Here is a 17202-nt window from a genome sequence, read left to right on the forward strand (position 1 = left end):
AGAGTGGGGCGGCGGCGACTGGCATATGAACACCCTTAAAGGTTTCACTCGGGGACGTCTGCCGTCTACATAAAGGTCCCTGGGGCGGCCAGCACGCTGCATCTGTATCCCGCTATGTAGTAATACAGAGGGCATGTAATCCTCCAAAGATGTGTTTGTGGTTGGCGAGGTTGCAAAGGAGTGCCGAAACGTGCTTATGTGACCTCGTCTTCTAGCCCTGAGATGGCAGTCGAGGGGTTTTAGTCGGTAAACCATCGGTCACATTTACTAACCTGGATGGGTCTATCCATACTAATCCATACCAATATTATAAATGGGAAGTTGTGTGTGTCTGTTTGTTTGTCCGTCTTTCACGGCAAAACGGAGCGACGAATTGACCTGATTTTTCAAGTGGAGATAGTTGAAGAGATAGAGAGTGACATATGCTACTTTTGGTCTCTTTCTAACGCGACTACAGGTTTCCACTGAAAACGCCTACCATATATAACCGGTGGACACTATTTAATAATGCAAACATTGTAAAACATGAAAAGAATGGACCAGTTACATTTGCCTCACCTCACAGTCGAGATTTGCCCCGCTGCACGCTGTACCTTAAACTAAAGTGTGCATGCCGTGCATGCATTATAATTTATATGGTACATTTTTTCTTGAGTGCACATTTAAAAGCAATTTTCTATTTTTAATAATCTATATGAATAAAACTACTTATAGCCCTTTACAAGGCAAATACAATTTGGAAACCGCTTAGTACCCACAATTACACTCATTTAGTAGACAATATTCCATAAACTCTCCTAATTTATAAAATACAATATTTAATTATATTTCGTCGCTTCATTGTTCGATATAACTATTAAGTTTACATTATTATAGTTTATTTAATCTACTGGCACGATTTGCACGAAAAAATGAAATGTAAACATAATAATTATATCTTCCAATGAAGCGAGTCATATAATATCGATAGAACTTCGCTTTCGAAGCTCGTTTGATCATAATTATATAAAATAACACACACACAGCTAAACAAACTCACGTAACTAATAAGAACTTAAATTGGTCAAACAACCCACCCCGCATCGTTCCCGACGCAAAAGTTACCTATCACACTTGCCGCGTTCTCACGATGGATAACCTCTGCGCGAAGAACGGACTTCGCATACCAGCACTCAGATGTCTCCACGGTAGGACTGCCGCCTGCTCAGCAGCTTATGCTGCCGCCCATACGGTACGATCAAGATGTATTGTGAGGCGACAAACATGCTAACACAGGTGGCATCGGGTGGTACAAAAGGCACTTACCCCGCTCGATCCAATGGCACCAGAGTTAAACCATCTGCCCTCTTGCCGTCAGAGCGGCTGTCGAGGTGGCTCCAGCACGCAGGGTGTCCGTCAGGATGGCGTTAGAGACGTCTGAATATTCACAAAATTTTGCACCAAATAACTGTATTTAAACTGTACTAAACTGTACCTATAGCGAAGAAAGCTGTACCTCAAGAAATTAAGCATTAAATAGACAATTACATAGACACGCCGCCGCCGTTCTGACGTCAGCTTGGCGCGCATAGCCGTGTATCGCCCCAATGTGTGGGAACTATGTTCTGAAACATATATCAATAAACTGTACCTAAACTGTACTCACTAAACTACCAATAATAACATTATAATCACACGAGATATCGGTCAAATCAACAACAATTTTTTTTACTGCTCTCATTTATTTAATGACATGTATGTTTGCGATAAATTTGCAACAGGCGCTTATTTTCTCGTTATACATATAAAATTATTACAATATACATCATCATTAGGCCTTGTGCATCTTTATAGATGATTTAAGCAGCATCTCTGATCAAGCGACAGCGCCGCTTGTGGCTATAAATAATCCAATTCGTGATCAGCGTAATTTACCACATCAGTCAATATTAAAACTAAAATGAGAGTTCGCACGAAAGCGATTCTCATTGTGCCTTACTGCCCGTTTTCGGGCTAAGTTTTGAAACCAGAACCTATCATGGGTTTCACGGCCTCTGAAAAGGCTGTACCTCCGCTCGTCGCAGTTTGCTGCTAGGTCTTCCCATGAGGCATAGTATAATAAAGAGTACTATCGTACAGTATGGCCACTCCCGCTCCCCCCTGAAAGTGCCACCCACCCCCTCTCGGTTACCTCACAGTTACCGCCTGTCAAAAACACGAACAGTCGACCTGTCATATTTCACTCATACAAGCATAGTACGCGTTCACCTACACGAGCTAAGACTGTGTGCTAGGAATGCGCCTCCTTCAATATATTTGATCGCCAGTGTCCGAGATGTGCATGAGGTGTAGTCAATGTTAAACGCTACCATTTCGCGCTTTACGCAGTCCTTAAAGCGGAGTAGTGGCCGTCCTACATTACGCTTGCCTAATGCGATTTGACTCAGCATGGTCCATCTGGGCAAACGAGCACATTCCATACGCTGCACATGGCCCAGCCACCGCAAGCGCAGGTTTACACTTTCCAGCCGTCCATCTCGCTGGAAGGCGTACCCTTTGATGTAGTCGATAAGTTTTGCTACTTAGGGTACTTGTACTATTATATATTCTGTGCTTAGGGTCGACCGTGTCGAGCAACCTTTCCCTTGCCTGCCACATGCGCTGTCTTCGGAGTATACTCAACAATATAATAAATGCACATATAAACAGGAAAGAAAGATATGACTTATTTTTAATTAACAATTGTTCTTAATAGTCACTCCCTATTAGTAATAATTCCGGAGATATAGCCTACGGAAAGAAAGCGAACCACTGTCACAGTATAATAAAGAGTACTATCGTACAGTATGGCCGCTCCCGCTCACCGCTGAAAGTGTCTTCCACCCCCTCTCGGTTACCTCACAGTTACCGCCTGTCAAAAACGCGAACAGTTTACCTGTCATATTGCACTCACACAAGCATAGTATTACGCGTTCACCTACACGAGCTTAGACTTAGAGAGCAAACCTAGGAATGCGCCTCATTCATATATTTGATCGCCAGTGTCCGAGGTGTTCCACTGTCGACCACTTCACCCTACAAAAGGATGCATAATTAAATAAACATAACAGTATTTTTCAGCGCGTGCGAAGACGCTTGCAAAAGCTAGTAATTATATATTGTGTTACGAGAAAACAAGCGCCTGTTGCAAATTGATGGCAAACATAGATACATGTCATTCAAGGATTAAATAAACCAGAGCAATAAAATTCGTTTTTCTTTTAACCCCTTGTTTGCCAGGAGTGGCCCTGAAGCTTTAGTGGTTTCATGTGCTCTGCCTACCCCTTTATGGGACACAGGCGTGATTGTATGTTGTTGTTGATTAAATTTTTTTTTTGTTGATTTAACCGATATCACGTGTGATTTAAATGTTATAATTGGCAGTTTAGTGAGGTACAGTTTATTGATATATATTATGTTCCAGAAATTTGGTTTCCACACGTTGGGGCGATACACGGCTATGCACGCCAAGCTGACATCAGAACGGCGTATCTATGTAACTATCTATTTAATGTTTCATTGATTGAGGTACAGTTTTCTACGCTATAGGTACAGTTTAGGTACAGTTATTTGGTGCAAATGTTTTGACTATTCAGTCATCTATCACGCCATCCTGATGGACACTATGGGTCTATGGGTATTGGGTACCTACTGGATCACATTATTATTAGAAATATTTAAATCGTGACTAATTATGCTATCCTGCAACTTCCCCTTTTGTTGGCATTTTACATTAAATGAGGATTTAGTACAATACACAATTACACACAATACACAATTTATACTGAATTTGTATCACTCTAAATAATGTGTACCTTTTTAGTTCAAGAGTAAGTCTGGGCCTTCCGAAGTTAGGGTTGCTATAAAGGTTTTTTTTTTAATTAAACCCCTTTGCCATCGCTGTTCGTGCAGTGGTATGTTTTATACATCTGGAGTGGCTGATGATTATGCTAAAGCCTGACAAGTTTTTATTTGACCCTCGCCACGTTGCGGATTTTCAGCTGAACTAATTTATTTTACTGGCAAGGATTAATATTTGACACCCGTCGTCAAAAGTCATTGAATGTCAGTGATGTAAACGAGAAGTAAATATTTTCAATTTTCTAACGGTTTCATCGCAAATTTGCCCAAAATAATATTTAAAATAGTGAAAATAATTATACTTAAGGTGATAATTTACTAACAACGAAAAAGGATGAAGGATTTCACAGTATTTCGATAACAATGTTCCGAAATCGTTTGTTGACATGTCCAGTACTGACAATTTATAGTGCGGTTGTCCTGTACTGATTATTTGGTTTCGATTTAGCTTAATTTATTTATTGTTCTTATTTAAGGTGTCTGTAGCTCTGCCGTGAAAAATATTTATAGAAATAAGAAGGCCGTTACATCATTGACACCAGTATAAAAACAAGGTCCCACGCAAAAAGAAAATAAACATCGACGACTTCGATAAAGGCACAAGATTCATGGATTTTAGGCTGTGCGGAAACAAGTAGCGAGTATTTAAACCTTGCTTATTAAACTTTGATTCTCTAAAACCCTGTTTTCATTTTCTACAAATATTAAAGCGAAACCAGTACACGCTGTCCCCATTATATATGACGTCCGCACATTATTGCCATATGAAAGCGGTTTGTAGCGACACTCTTTCAGGGTCAAATAAAATCTTGTCAGGCTTTACCTAAGTATTTAAACTCGTTCTATATTACTACTAAGCCAGAATATAAACTATATTGTACGCCTGTACCTTTAATTACTACTAAGCCAGAATATAAACTATATTGTACGCCTCTCTGATGAGGCAGGACATGCAGACTATTTGTACATACATTATAATAACATCTCTGTAACTCATGGCCAACGATAAATATTTTGATTGATTGATTTATTGAATTTTTCGAGGTAGGCGAGGTATTAGACGAGTAGAAATCTAGGTATTATCTTCACATTAGGTACCTATTTGATAGCACAAGAACGCCGTCATTGGACGATCTCCTTCTAACAGTTTCTCTGAAACAAATTATAACGAATGAACATCGAGAAAGATAGTAGTAGTAGTAAATAAGTCTATTAGTAGTTAGTAGTGAGTGGGGAGCTGGAGGGGGGGGGGGGTGCATCAGGTCCACTTTATGGCAGTACTCGTTTTTGAGAGAAACTGCTCGAGTTGCTTAAGAAAACACCGAATCACCATACATGTGCCTTTAAAATTTCAGTTCCCTCAACTCTTCATAGGTCCCATCATCAGAACAGCTCCAGATTAATATGGGACTACTTTGGAGGTAGCTCATTTCAAACAAAAACAGAATTATTGTAATCTGACCACGGGTCTCGACGTAATCGGTGAACATACTATGAAACATGGACAAATGTGAGCCCCAAATATGTTATATACCTACAACCTCCTACTTTTTCGGTAAAGAAGTCGGTTAATATAATAAAAAAAAAACCGCCGCCTTTGGGGTTCTGGTGAAAGATACTTGCGAATGTTGGATTATGTAGAAATATGTAGGTATTTGTAAAAAACGGCTTTTAATACTTGCATTATTTGATGGCAACACAAATGAATATTATACGTATACCGTTAAGGTTTGAGGAGTTTCCTCAATTCCTCTTGAATCCGATTATAATAAATCGAAGCTTGACAAAATTTTCAATATTCTTAACAAACATAACTAAATAAATGTCACTGTTGCTATTCTTACAAAAATACCAAAGTAATAAGTGTGCCGTTTAGATTTAAGGAGTTCCGTTCTGACCTTCATCAGCAGTTCCACTGCACCAAATGTCACTGTTCTGGACGTAAGTGCATGCTGTTCTTATAAAAATACCAAAGTCACTAAAAGTGTGCCGTTCAGATTTGAGGAGTTCGGTTCTGACCATCAGCAGCAGTTCCGCTGCACTAAATGTCACTGTTCTGGACGTAAATGCATGCTGTTCCTTAAAAAACACAAAAATCACCATATATGTGCCTTTCAGATTTGAGGAGTTCCCTCGATTTCTCCAGGATCCCATCATCAGAACTGGGTTCTGAGGAAAATGGGACCAATCTGTATGCATATTGCATATATAAAAATTCTCGATTCCTTGCGATATACAAAAATAATAGGCAAAGGTTACTAACATTGTAGTGCAGAGCATTTATATCAGCAGACACACGGCAGAGTTTCTGGGTGGGTATGAGGAGCAAGCAGCGACCGGAGAATCTGCCTGTGAGATTGAAATTACTTAGTAGGCTTTGAAAGTATTATAAATAAATATTAAGGTAAAAATATAAAGTACAACTTTGACTGCCTAAACCTACTTACTATCTACGGTAATATTACTAACAATTGGTTGACACTGTAGATTAGTTATCTATGTTTTATTATTTTCTGGCTCTCATCTAAAAATGAAAATTACGTATACTTTACAATGCGATTTTTCTATGAGATGGCAGAAATAGTTATTGATAATTAGTAATAAGTTTCGTTACGGTGAACCTACATTGGTAATCCGGTTATCATGTAGTTTGTCAAAGCATAAGGAAACTAAATAAACCACCCATTTTGTATGTAGGTCTCTCCGTTTGTTTAAAAAAAAAACCGGCCAAGTGCGAGTCGGACTCGCCCACCGAGGGTTCCGTACAAACTTTCAATGATTAAAATAACCATACTACTCATACTCATATTCATTTATTCATTCAACGCCATTTTACACGTCAAGATTTGATTTAAAAAAATAATATTCATACAACAATAATACTTAGAGAATAAATAGACAGAAGATTGAAATTACAAAAAGTTAGGCAATATTCACATAAAAAATGCACAAAAATATTTTTCTAATTAGGTAATAAAAAAATTGTCATAAGTGTAGAACGGGTGCTCGACCAGCCAATTTTTTAAGCGATAGGTACTTAAAGTTCGACACACTAGGCGCTTCAACCACATATTGCGGCAATTTATTATAGACGGCAGTCCATCACATGTGTTAATTTGACCGTAAATTGGATTTCGCCAATTTACGGTCGATACCTACTAACTTTCCGGCATTTCGAATGTTGTACTTGGAACACATGTTCTTAGTTTTGTCACAGAATATATGTTTAATAGTACAAGTACAGAAGGCTCACTCCTTTGATGTTCACAAAATGACGCTATTCTAAATTCTTACCTACATTAACAAACGGACCGCACGCGAGCAGCCAACATTAAATTTTTCCCCTCACTAGCTCGGAAACACGTGTTTTGTCCTTTAATACCAGCGGGTAAAAACGCATTTTATCCACTAGTGCTTTAAAATTGATAAAAGTAGGTGAATCTAGTAATAAAGATCATTTACCACCTCTGGAACTACTGGAAGCAGTGATAAAAGAAAATCTTGCAGTACAAAAGGCGGACTCATGCTTTAAGGCATTCTCTACTATGTTGATCTTTCTTTTATGCGGGGGGCTTCGCCCCCCGAGCCCTCCTTTATATGCTCTTAAGGGTCTCAAGAAAACCCTATCCCAACTTATTTTAAATACTATGTTGATCTTTCTTTTATGCGGGGGCTTCGCCCTCGAGCCCCCTTATTCATGCTCTTCAGGGTCACAAGAAAACCCTATCCCAACTTACTTTAAATACTACGTTGATGTTTATTTTATGCGGAGGGCTTCGCCCCCTGAGCCCCCCTTTATTTCCTCTTAAGGGTCTCAAGAAAACCCTATCCCAACTTATTTTAAATACTTTGTTGATCTTTTTTTTGTGGGGAGCTTCGCCCCCGAGCCCCTCTTTACTTGCTCTTAAGGGTCACAAGAAAACCCTATCCCAACTTATTTTAAATACTACGTTGATCTTTCTTTTTTGCGGGGGGCTTCGCCCCCCGAGCCCCCCCCCCCCCCTTTATTTACTCTGAACAGTCACAAGAAAACCCTAACCCAACTTATTTTAAATACCACGTTGATCTTTCTTTTTTGCGGGGGCTTCGCCCCCGAGCCCCCCTTTATTTCCTCTGGAGGGTCACAAGAAAACCTTAACCCAACTTATTTTAAATACTACGTTGATCAGTCTTTTTGTGGGGGCTTCGATCGCCCCTGAGCCCCCTTTACTTGCTCTTAAGGGTCTCAAGAAAACCCTATCCCAACTTATTTTAAATACTACGTTGATCTTTTTAGTAGTTCCAGTTCATATCTTCCGGCTCCATCATCAGACCTTGAAACCTAATCGTAGTCAAAGTTCATTACAAGACTTTTCTAAGAAACCCAAAAACTACTATGATACGATGTTCTATCATGTAGTTCTAGTTCATATCTTCCGGCTCCATCATCAGACCTTGAAACCTAATCGTAGTCAAAGTTCATTACAAGACTTTTCTAAGAAACGCAAAAACAGCTATGATACGATGTTACATCATGTAGTTCCAGTTCATATCTTCCGGCTTCATCATCAGACCTTGAAACCTTATCGTAGACAAAGTTCATTTCAAGACTTTTCTAAGAAACCCAAAAACTGCTATGATACGATGTTCCATCATGTAGTTCCAGTTCATATCTTCCGGCTCCATCATCAGACCTTGAAACCTAATCGTAGTCAAAGTTCATTACAAGACTTTTCTAAGAAACCCAAAAACAGCTATGATACGATGTTCCATCATGTAGTTCCAGTTCATATCTTCCGGCTCCATCATCAGACCTTGAAACCTAATCGTAGTCAAAGTTCATTACAAGACTTTTCTAAGAAACCCAAACACAGCTATGATACGATGTTCCATCATGTAGTTCCAGTTCATATCTTCCGGCTCCATCATCAGATCAGTTCAACAGTACCATATTATTGTACTGTCATCAGAACTACATACAGCTGCCAATTATCATTACGCTACGATCCTTGGAAGATGGTTAAATTAGCCTCCGTAGATTCCATTACATAGTTACATACACGACGACCTAATAAAAGCGTGTTAATATTAATATTAGCACCATCTAGCTGAGCCCTTCTTCTGTGTGGTACTGAGGTAAGTACGTTTTATTCTTAGACTTTATCTGTCTATATGGAGTTATATATGTCTTTGACTAGAAGTATAGGTACTCTAATGAGTATTATTGTATTTAGCGCCGTCTCTCGGCAAAATTTACTAAGTAATTTACGCGACTTGAGACGTGCGAACCTTTAGGCATGGAAAGTCACATGAAAAGTTGTCGAAACTAATAATAGATGGCGCTGCATTTAAATTTCTTGACTGATAAAAATACTAAATTGAATTTATACTCTAAGGTAGAGCAGAGTCTAATACCTCCGCTTTACAAAAGACCGCAATCAAGTAGCACTAGACTTTACTCATTGTTGTGTTCCTGCCGGTGAGTAAGGCAGCCAGAGCTCAACGAGGGTGCGGTACTCCTTCCTTCCTTCCTTCCCCCTCCTTCCTTCGGTCCTTTGAGTCGTCGGCACCCAGGCCCCTTCTAAGTACAGGTTTGTACAAGTTTCAAATGAGTCGAGTCGGCAACGCACATGTGCCACTCCTTGAGTGGCAGGCGTCCATATGTAACAGTCACCGCTTTCCATCAGGCGGACCGTATGCATGTTTGCCACCTACGTGGTACAAAAAAAAACTCTCGACGAATTCACCTTAAACATTAAAAACTAAATCAAAATCGATTGATTCGTTCGGGAGCTATGATGCCAGACAGACATGTCAAGCGTCAAACCTATTATTATTATAATATTTTTGCGTTGGTGGTTAAAAACAAGAAACCTCCTTCAAAACTATAATAAAACACAACTTTCTATGAAAATCGGTAAAGTGCGAGTCGGATTTCGACATTTCCATACAAAAAGGTCATGAGCGCCTGACGACATGTGATGGCAACGTGTACACTAGATTTGTACTTTAAAGATTTTGCGTATATTTTGGAAACTATAAGAGATAGAGCAAATAGACTTCAGATTTTGGTTGTCGGTGGCACAATTTTTTTGTTTTCGTATATATACACCATTTTTTGGACCTATTAGGGCAATATTATGGTCAGTGCAGTTCTAAACAGTCGTAAGCGCCTCTTTTTTAGTAGGAACTTAAGTCATTTTGGCAAATGCTTAAAATTTTTAACAATTTCTAAACAGAAATGAATTTCTTTCTACCTGTCCATGGCGCTCACAAAATTTCAAAACATTTAGTAAGTACTTGCAGCGGCAGTGAGTGAAAAATCTCAATTTGAGTTTTTTTCTCTTAACTCCGACTTACGCTTGACTGTAGATTTCTAATAGGTTTTCCTGTAATCTACAGGTATAGGGCTATCTCGTGTATTTTTTTGAAAATTTTACGCTAAGTAGTTTCGGAGATAAGGGGGGGGGGGGGGGGAATGGTCATTTTTGCTTATTTTCTTAAATTACTTCTAAATAACCAAAATAAAAACTATAAAAAAAATATATTTGAGATGCTTATAAAATGCTCTTTCATTTGATATGTAGCACAATATAGTTCTAATAACTTTGATTTTTAATTTTCAATTTTACCCCCCAAAAGTGGCCCCTATGATTAAATTTCGTTTAATTTCATTTAATTATATTACATGTCCGTCTTTGGGCCACTTGTTTACATACGTGTGCCAAATTTCAAGTAAATCGGTCTAGTAGTTTCGGAGAAATCGGCTGTGACAGAGGGACAGACAGACACGCGAGTGATCCTATAAGGGTTCCGTTTTTCCTCTTTGAGGTACGGAACCCTAAAAACACTTACAAGATGTTAGCGGGGTAATTAAAACTGGTCTCGATACTAAACAGTGATAGGAATTGTACCTATTAGAAATATGTCGGTACTGTGTCCATAGATGATATACCGCGGACCCACGCACCCCTGGCTTATTTTCTGTTCATAATTTGTACAATAGGGGCCTAAATGCTTAAAATAATCGATTATACACTATGACGTTCCATAAAATATAAATATATCCCTTTCCAGAGCCAGAACCGCTGTGTGTTATATTGTAATACTAGCTGTTGGATCTCCATAACCTAAAATAATGAAATAAATAAATCACGTATAAATATCGATGCAAAATCTTGAACCGAGTACATCACTACTTTTGTTGATTTTCATATAAAATATGGCGGGGCAATTAATACTACCAAATAGTCGACATTCGCTGCCATCGCAATTTGAGCGGAGCAATTTACTCGTAAACTATCGCTAAAATACTATCAAAACATAAAAATCTCAAGATTGAGTTACAAATAAACATAGAATGGTGTATATGTATAATTATGCAATTAACTATAGAAAAAAATGTAAATCACACTAAATCCACCTATTTTATAGAATGTTTGAGAGGCCGTCTTTCACGCGCATACAACCTATTTCGTCGAAAACTACACGAGCGTGTAGATCAAAGATCATTTGGTATATCAAGGCCATCCACGCCACGGTGAACTTATCAAACAGCTTACACACTATCTGGACATATATAGAAATACAGTGAATAATGTAAAATATGGAAGATATTCTGATTAGTTATTACTTCCCTGCAGTTACTATTGCCCGGCCTGGCCTTATAGCCATTATAGATCTTCTTTTATAAATTATTTAAATACTTACATACTTACATAGAAAACATCCATGACTCAGGAACAAATATCTGTGCTCATCACACAAACAAATGCCCGTACCGGGATTCGAACCCAAATTATCATTGGTCTTATCTGTCTATCGCGTGCAACGTTAAACTTCTTTTTTGCTTTTGAGCTATTTTCCTACGATATGAAACATGTCAAAATATATCAGGCCTAAGTGACCTGAAAAAGTAACTGTATTAATCAGCCCTATAAAAAACCTTGGTGTCGCTTTTCTCTTATTGACTAGTGCTGTAAACCATGATGACTCATCACAATTTTTAGACCCCTTACTCACGCAACTCACTCATTACACACACAACTCACGCCCGTATTCCCAAAATGGATAGAAAGAGCACATCGACCTGCTCAAGTTCCATAGCCACACTTAGTAGTTAAGGGGTGGAAAGGAAATGAAATCGTGAATCCTAGGGGCTGCCGGCTGATGCAGATGGACTGCAAATTGTATCTTAGGAACCGTACTTTCGTACAGACTCGACTATTAGTGTGTGTAATTGTGTCATCCTCATCCCTCTGGCCACATGGTCCTACCGCCTTTTTCCGACCGTACATTATCGGGAGCGAGCCAGCGTCGATATTAAGCGGCCTATGATTGTCCAAGCTGTTGCTACAAAGAGATCGAACCCCACTCAAGGTATTTAATTTACTATTGATGTCACTACTAGATGCACGCATACGTACCCATTTTATATACCTACCTACGCACTTACTTATTTTTGTACAGAACATACTTTATTCTTCATTAAAACTATACAAATCTAAAGGCGTGGTCTACGTTATTGCTGCTGATCCTGTTCCTCGGGCTACGAGCTGAACCCTGAGCCACATCTACACAGTGATCGTATCGCTACAGTGGTCGATCAAATCTTTCTAAACCTCACTATAATACACACACGAGAACACAATGCATATAGAAAAAAATGCACTAGCATAACAAGCTTTTTCTTTTGATTGTTACTCTGCAAATAACAAATCTACAAAGCGGGTCTTCCTGATACAGGTACATTATATTATAGTTAATAGGAAGCGCCAACCTTTAACTACAAATGTTTAATATTTATTACTGCAATTATTATTTTCACCTGCCAGCCTAGCAGAAGTGACAAATTGTTAACGCTACATGGCAAACAAAACGCAGTCTGGCTCTGTCGCGCCCCTACAGAAGAGCGAAAGGAGAGCAGAGAGAAACAGGAGGCTAGAACAGTAACGCTCAGCTATATACATACATACATATAAATAGGTATGCAATCCTGTATTCTCATAAGGGGCAGGTAGAGCACATGAAACTGCCTAAGTCCACTCCCGGCAATCAATCAAGGCATTGAAAGAACGCGATTGTGACTTCCATCATGTGGATCGTATGCCACCGACGTGGTATTTAAAAAAAAGACGACTCTATAGCTACATCACGATCCATTTACCGCCACCACTTACTTATGCCACGGCTTAATAAATACCTATAAACTTCATAGCCTAGAGCGCTGGTGGCCTAGCGGTAAGAGCGTGCGACTTTCGATCCGGAGGTCGCGGGTTCGAACCCGGCTCGTACCAATGAGTTTTTCTGAACTCATGTGCGAAATGTCATTTGATATTTGCCAATCGCTTTTCGGTGAAGGAAAACATCGTGAGGAAACCGGACTAATTCCAATAAGGCCTAGTTACCCTTCGGGTTGGAAGGTCAGATGGCAGTCGCTTTCGTAAAAACTAGTGCCTACGCCAAATCTTGGGATTAGTTATCAAAGCGGACCCTAGGCATGAGCCGTGGCAAATGCCGGGATAACGCAAGGAGGATGATGAAACGTCATAGCCTAGACTTCTTGCGTATCCCTGCCCCAGATATCTAACTTTACAACCTAACAACAAACTGAATACATTTTACTACGACGTAATTCACGTAATAGAACGTACGACCGAGTACGACGGGAATGACATCTACCTAGATAAACAAAGAAATATTTTAGTCATATATCAAGGGTCGTATATACGAGTGTATACCTATACCTACTTACTATACGTTCAAACTACGTACCTACTTTGTTTTACACATTCCAAACTGTAGGTACAACACAAACATATGGTGTTGAGGACGTCCATGGTTTCTGATCGCTTGCCTCTTATATGATAAAATTAAGGTCTGCATATAGTATACTACATTACTGTTTCTTTCGACATACTGTTATATTTAATGACATTACCTTGTTCGACGTCTTTTACGTAGGTATTATTTTATGTATAATGTTGAATTTAGAATTGATTTATGGAAATATCGCTGGTGCATAATTAGTGCGAAGACGTACCTAATGAACAAGGGCTGGAAAATTCCTAAGAAATCCCAGTTCTCTAGCCATAACTACAAAATAATAAGCAACTTCCAGCCTCTCATAGTTGAACTATGGAATGAATTCTGACAAATACCAGACAAAACCAAAGATGTTCAACCTTAATTGTAAATATTCCTACCAAAAATCCAAGTTTACACACAAAAGCAATTACCTCAAAAAATGTGTGACATAAATCTAAAAAACACAAATATAAAATAGACATACCATCAAGTTTTCATATTGACTACATATTTATTGCATCCATGGTCTTATATACATGGTTACAATGGACTTAAAAAAGTACACTATTAAGGCGTGGCAACTTATTTATAATAATATATATTGTATACTATACTAAACACTATAGCCATTTTTCTAGGTCACAGATGTTGTATGCATTACAAAAACAGAATTTGATAATTCAAGCCCTTACATAACTTATTCATTGTTACGTGGTGGCAAAAATAATTTGTCTTTAACTTTTTCTTTCCTCCTGTAATCTAACAATTTGGATCTTTGAGTCAAGTTTCGTATCGTTACCAGGTAATTACATGTAATACTCATTTCTGTAGGGTTCCATAGCAAACTACGACGGAATATCACTGAATACAATAATAAAGCAATATTTAGTTTTAAAGCTAGTGGCTCTCGGAGCTGTAAACTTTCACGATATGTCGGACGAACGGAAAAGTGAAAAATACTTCATCTTAAAGTCATTATCACAGTCAAGTTGAGCTACGAGTATAACATGGTATTAAAGCAGGGGAGAAGGGTACAAAGACAGTCTATGAAACAGATGTTTAAGGGTTAACTACATGTTCAAAGTAAAATAAATAAATTTTTGCACGTACCCAATATCTCATCGCTCCTGTTCTATTTATGACCAACTTCGTCTCTCGTTCCATAGGTTTGTTCTCTAGGTTCTCCCTCCTTCATGAGTTATATCGTGGCTAATACTCATAATCTGAAAGCAGGTTTACAAACAATAAGCATGGGTCTTTGATTATAGGGTTTTTATTATGGGACCTATGTATAATAATAGGATGACAGATGATTTAAGCAGCATCCGAATTATTTCGAACGACACTTCGTGGCTGTGTAGCCCAATTCGAGAGAGAATCCCTCGTCCACAAACGCGGCAAGTGTATGCTCTCCCAGGTGGGAGGGGGTTGGAGACCTGCTCGTGGCACCTCATGCGTTTATCATTCAAAGAGAAGAACACGGCATTGTCGTGCTTGGATTGACCGTCGTGGACAGCACGACGCGACATGGGCCGGTTTTCGGCCAGTTGCTGCCACTGGTACCATGGGATATCAAAGGCAACCATGTCACGCTTCACGCAATTTTTAAAGCGCAGCAAGGTATGTACAGGGTAGGAAAAACTAAACACACGTTTTAGCAAGAATGCTGGTATTTTCACAGATAAAATCTGTGGGTATCGTAGTTTTCAATGACACTTATAAGGAACCCAGTAGTATTTCATCTCTTTGTGTCCAGGAGATTACTTGCTTACTTACTTCACTGGCTCAGCGACCCAAAGAGGATCACACGAGATCCGACACAAGAGATCGCCACTCTGCCCTATCCTGCGCCAGTTCACGCCAGTTAAGGATCACCGAGGGCGTTCACAAGGGGTTCACAAGTCTTTTAGGGCCTCCTCGCACGAGCGAGATCTAGCCCGAAGATTAACTGGTACAAAATAGGTACCTTCTGTTTCACTGTTATGGTTTGGTTTTACTGTCATGCTGTCTAACTTATTTGAGTAATAAATGTATCCCTTTTTAACAACTTTACTGCCTATATTAATTTTACATCAATATTTATATTTTATACGCATTAGACTACATTGATGAATAAGCGATAAATTTGACATAAAATTTTGACAGATTGATGTGGCCAGTAAGAAGATAAGTAAGTATCAATGTTTTTTTAAAGTTGGTATAGCAGCAACATTAATCGTAAATCACAATTATAGAAAAAAAACATTATATTTGGTGATTGGATATGATATGTATGAACCGACGACGACTGGATCACTAGCCACTATGTAATACATATGGTGGGGGGATCTAAACATTATGGCGCGGAGTGAACAAGCGAAGTGAGCCAACCAAAGCAAACTCTTGGCTATTAAAAATATTTTTTGTTATTAAAATAGACTGAACCACTATCAGCAGGTGCTACAATGTAGATATGTATTTGAGTTAAATGCCACAGCCTCAAATTCATCAGTTCGTATTTCACTAAAACGTAAACAGTCGAAAGCCCCATCTTAAAATTGAGGGACAGGGTTTCGAAGGAATCTCCACGTTCAAAAAGCTGCAATAATAAGTTAATACTACCTACTTACTATATTTCCTCGTATTTATACGGAAGATCCCTATGATGCTGTTAACTATATTAGTTACATACATTTTGGTGCTTTACACAGAAACTGTCTGTATAGCATAAGTAAATGCGTTTTTACTCGTGTGAATAATAGTAAAGAATGACATCTTATCAACAGAAATAGGAAAAACAACAGATACTCTTTGTGTATCTTAGTTTCCCATTTTCCCTTCTAGACAAAAAAAAAACAAATTACATAAAATTAGGTTTACTACATGTACCATATATTCTCGTAAGTATAAGCACTGGTAGTCTAGTGGTTAGAGGCGTTAGAGCGTGCTTCTTTCAACTCGGATGTCGCGGGGTCGAACCCCGGCTCATAACAATGTTTTTTTTGAAATTTATTTGCGAAATGCCATTTGATATTTGCCAGTCGCTCTTCGGTGAAGGAGAACATCGTGAGAAAACCGGACTAATCCCAGTACGGCCTTAGTTACCCTTCGGGTTGGAAGGTCAGATGGCAGTCGCTTTCGTATAAACTAGTGGCTCCGACGCACATGTGAGTCGATACTAATTTAATGTTTACATGACATACAAAGTCAGGACTCACATATTGTGCGTCGAAGGCACTAAAGGCAAAGTCACAAATTGGTGAAAGTAACGAAAACGCGTATATGCGTTGGTGGCAGTGAATGCGTTAAAACCTTGAGCAATTACCTTAAAGCAAAGAGCCTGATGGCGTTTGCTGGAAATGGGTTTCTGAAATGGTGTTCTTTATTTTACTATTAATTTCGAGATAATCTTGAGTCATGTAAAAATAATCACTAAATTTGTCGTCGTACGTCTTAATGACTTTTATTTTTAACTAATGTTGCATATAATTAGTACTTACCCCGTATTCCGAACGAGTGCGTAAAAGTGAATGAACGCCCAATTGTGTTGTTAAAGCT

At 38.8% G+C, this 17202-nt stretch overlaps 1 long non-coding RNA gene across 1 annotated transcript; it reads right to left on the minus strand.

Annotated features, from left to right (window-relative positions):
* Positions 1–4889: 4889 nt before the first annotated feature.
* Positions 4890–15749, minus strand: LOC125226674. The gene is made up of 4 exons (XR_007177107.1): positions 15442–15749; positions 14776–14888; positions 6143–6228; positions 4890–5031 (listed from the first exon to the last, which is right to left on the minus strand). It is a non-coding gene; the product is annotated as an uncharacterized LOC125226674 (long non-coding RNA).
* Between the last annotated feature and the right edge of the window lie 1453 nt (positions 15750–17202).

The sequence above is a fragment of the Leguminivora glycinivorella genome, chromosome 5 (assembly GCF_023078275.1).
Source record: "Leguminivora glycinivorella isolate SPB_JAAS2020 chromosome 5, LegGlyc_1.1, whole genome shotgun sequence".
Classification (NCBI taxonomy): Eukaryota; Metazoa; Arthropoda; class Insecta; order Lepidoptera; family Tortricidae; genus Leguminivora; species Leguminivora glycinivorella.